This window comes from Leptidea sinapis, chromosome 47 (assembly GCF_905404315.1).
Source record: "Leptidea sinapis chromosome 47, ilLepSina1.1, whole genome shotgun sequence".
Classification (NCBI taxonomy): domain Eukaryota; kingdom Metazoa; phylum Arthropoda; class Insecta; order Lepidoptera; family Pieridae; genus Leptidea; species Leptidea sinapis.
In genome coordinates, this window is record NC_066311.1 from 2766804 (window position 1) to 2770052 (window position 3249).

General features: G+C 32.3%; 1 long non-coding RNA gene across 1 annotated transcript; it reads right to left on the minus strand.

Annotated features, from left to right (window-relative positions):
* Positions 1-639: 639 nt before the first annotated feature.
* Positions 640-2029, minus strand: LOC126978210 (uncharacterized). The gene is made up of 3 exons (XR_007732535.1): positions 1873-2029; positions 1191-1320; positions 640-817 (listed from the first exon to the last, which is right to left on the minus strand). It is a non-coding gene; the product is annotated as an uncharacterized LOC126978210 (long non-coding RNA).
* Between the last annotated feature and the right edge of the window lie 1220 nt (positions 2030-3249).

A 3249-nucleotide genomic window follows, 5' to 3' on the forward strand; every position in this document is an offset into this window, starting at 1 on the left:
ATTAGTACGTAAACCTGTAATTGGCTGTCTGTTACTATTTAAGTATCTATAGAAATTGTATTAGCGATAAAACCTTTTGAAGAATTTTAGACCGGTATAACTTTTGAGCCATACAAACTACGTTCTAGGGTAATCACGAAACGTTTCGTGCGCAGGTTCATCGAATTCTTACCTCCCGGACAAGCTAAATTTCTAATAATTAGTTCAGTGACGAGTTTAATTTATTACGACGTAATTCTTGCTTTTCATCATAATATTTGTAAAGTTTGGCTTTACCACCACTACATTCTCGCCACTATGCACCAAGTAGGTCCCTACGAAATGCTCGAGTCATAATAGGCATATGGGTACCATATACCCAGTGCAAATAGTTCCTGAGGACGTTGCTTCACTTCGAGCGCTCCCCACGTTCCTCGCACAACTGGACGATCACGGCTCTAGAAAGTGTCGCACAGTGAATACTTTCCAAGAGGTTATTTAATATGTCCCTCGGGATGACTGAAACAACAACTTTATACAGTGTAAAAATGGTGTAGGAATATATTTTGAAAAACAATTGATGTGTCACAAACATAAAATGTGGCATTATTAATAAGAATCCTGTGACTTAAGTTCAGCTCTTTTTAATGAAACAAACAATTAAAATGATTTACTGCCTTTATTCGTTTTGAATTTTATTACTTTCTTTTATTTGGTACATGATATATGTATGCTCCTTGCTCCTTATGGGGCCTGAGTAGGAGAATCATCTACATTAGGTTCAGCATCGGCTTTACAAACGCCCTTGTGAGCAAACGTTGCACCGCGGCAGTCACACCTTAAATGTGAAAAGAAGAATTAAAATAGATTAAATGATGAAAATAATAATTTATTATAAGTTTTAATTATTGATAGTATTAATATATTTAACTACATAGTTATAATATATCCACCATGTATCCTAATCGTGTCAGGGCTTTTGACGATTGTGATATAGGTAGCATTCTCAAGAAAAAATGAAGATAAGTGATCCATTCCGACCTGCACACACTCTGTTGTAACACAGTCACCTCCAGGGCGAAAATGCATTTTAAATTGGTGATACGCAATTCATGTGTTACGTTTTGTTCATTATATTTTTTTAAATTAGTAAGCACTACTTTACTATCGCAGAATTATCTTTATCATAATAGATTATTCGGAATACTTACAAGCATCTGTTGCCATATGTTTGTCCATTAGTGGCACAGACAGGAACGTTGTCATGTGCGCACTCTAAATCACAGAGGAGTTTTGATTTTGCACTTGCCCAAGCAACGATTGATAAAATGAATGTAACAACTGAAATAAAAATGTTTACTCCTTTAAATATTAGCATGACATTTATAATGAAGAAACCAGTGGATGATTAAGGTGTTAAACTTCTTTAAAGTTAGGATTATAATATAAAATAATAAGTATTGTCATAATAGTAAATTGCAATTGTTGTTTAATATCACTGTAGTTCTACATAGGTATTCAACCCTAGTGGTGATATTCAAAATCCAGTAACTCATTATTATATTTATTTAATATCTAACTGAAAAAACAATTCAATACCAAATTCGAAAATGTAAATGTAAATTAATAATTTAAATACTCTGAAGTCGCTTCATTTCCAATCTGTGGATTATAAGGAAAGTAATTTGTGTTACCTATACCACATAAACGTCTTTTAACAATTCTTTTCAATTTCGTGATACATAAATTGATTTTAACTTTTTCTGGGATCATGTTAAAACATTTACATCGACCCACAACATAATAACTAAATCGACCTATCTGAGTAATAGGCATAACTGTTATATTTTTACGATTGTTATCACACGGTGGAAAAAAATAGATGATACTTACAAAGTAATAGTTTCATGGCGAATGGTTTTATTTCCTTCTATCGACGTGACAAACTATGAGGAGACTTCCAGACGATTAGTAATATTGAAAACTTTCTTCCATTGACTTATATAGGTAGCCCGCCCACAAGGAAGTTATTATAATTTTAATTAGTTTTTTAAGAAGTCTCTATATTTTATCATTTCAATTAATTATTAACAAATTGTTGTTTGTTCAGCTTATCACGCAATGAAAGTATAATTTATTTTTAATTAAAGTAGATACTACAAAAATTAAAGTAAGTACTAAAATTGATAACATCTTGAATATAATGTGCCATAAGTTTGAAGAAATAGAATCGTGTAACACTCTGCTTTAGTTAAGTAAATATAATTTTAAATTTTTCACAATTAATATTTGAAGTTTAAATACAAAATTAGACCTAATCAGAGCAAATTTGCAACAATTTGCTATAACTTTCGATGTGATTGTTCCGACGGAATGTTTGCTTGATAATTATTCAATAATAATGCAGTTAGATGGATATGTTTCATTTAGAACTTATCGAGCTATAAACCGGTGTATTGAAGTTGTCGTTTATGACCGACCACGGAATTACAGGTGTATGTGAGCCTAAACTGAACGACGCAATTTACAAATTGAAATTGACAAAGGTACTAAAATTATAGCTTTTTAGAGATCCCCATCAGTAAAGGACGACTCCAATTTATTAGACGGCTTGGAAAGCCTCCTAACGAAGGAAACCTCAAAAAGCCCGCTAATTATTACTGGTGACGCAAGATCTACAAAATAATGACTCAGGGCAGTTTATCTATCAAACTTATCCACAAAAAAAAACAACTCAATAGCGATCCTAGTCTTAAACTCAATTCATATTTCAATAATCGATACTTTCGAAAAATGCTGGACTGCTGTGATTTCGAAAGATAATAAAAATAGTTTTAAGTGCGAATTTGCGTAGTTTTAAGGAAGCCCTGGAGAGGTAAGTGTTAAACTTTTATGGGCTTAAGTATATTTTACGTTTTCACTTGTTTTAGACGATATAATATTGTGTTTGTTGCCGGTAGTCTAAATCGGGCGAAAAGTGTTATTATTTAGTTTAATACCTAGAATGTGTACGATTGTTTTTATTAAAGAGGCTTCAGAAATGGATATTGACATGGATGCCATGTCTAGAAGACAACCATGAAAATCCATCCAACAGTACAGAAACTGTACCATCACGTGAAACTTCAGATCAACCATCTCAAACTAACAAACAAAAAAAGCCAGTCAAATTGAATTGAACTCACTGGAGCCCTATACTCGGACCATCTCTAATACAGAAAGCCATAACATTAAATAAATTTGAAAAAAATTGCAAATATTTTACTTCAA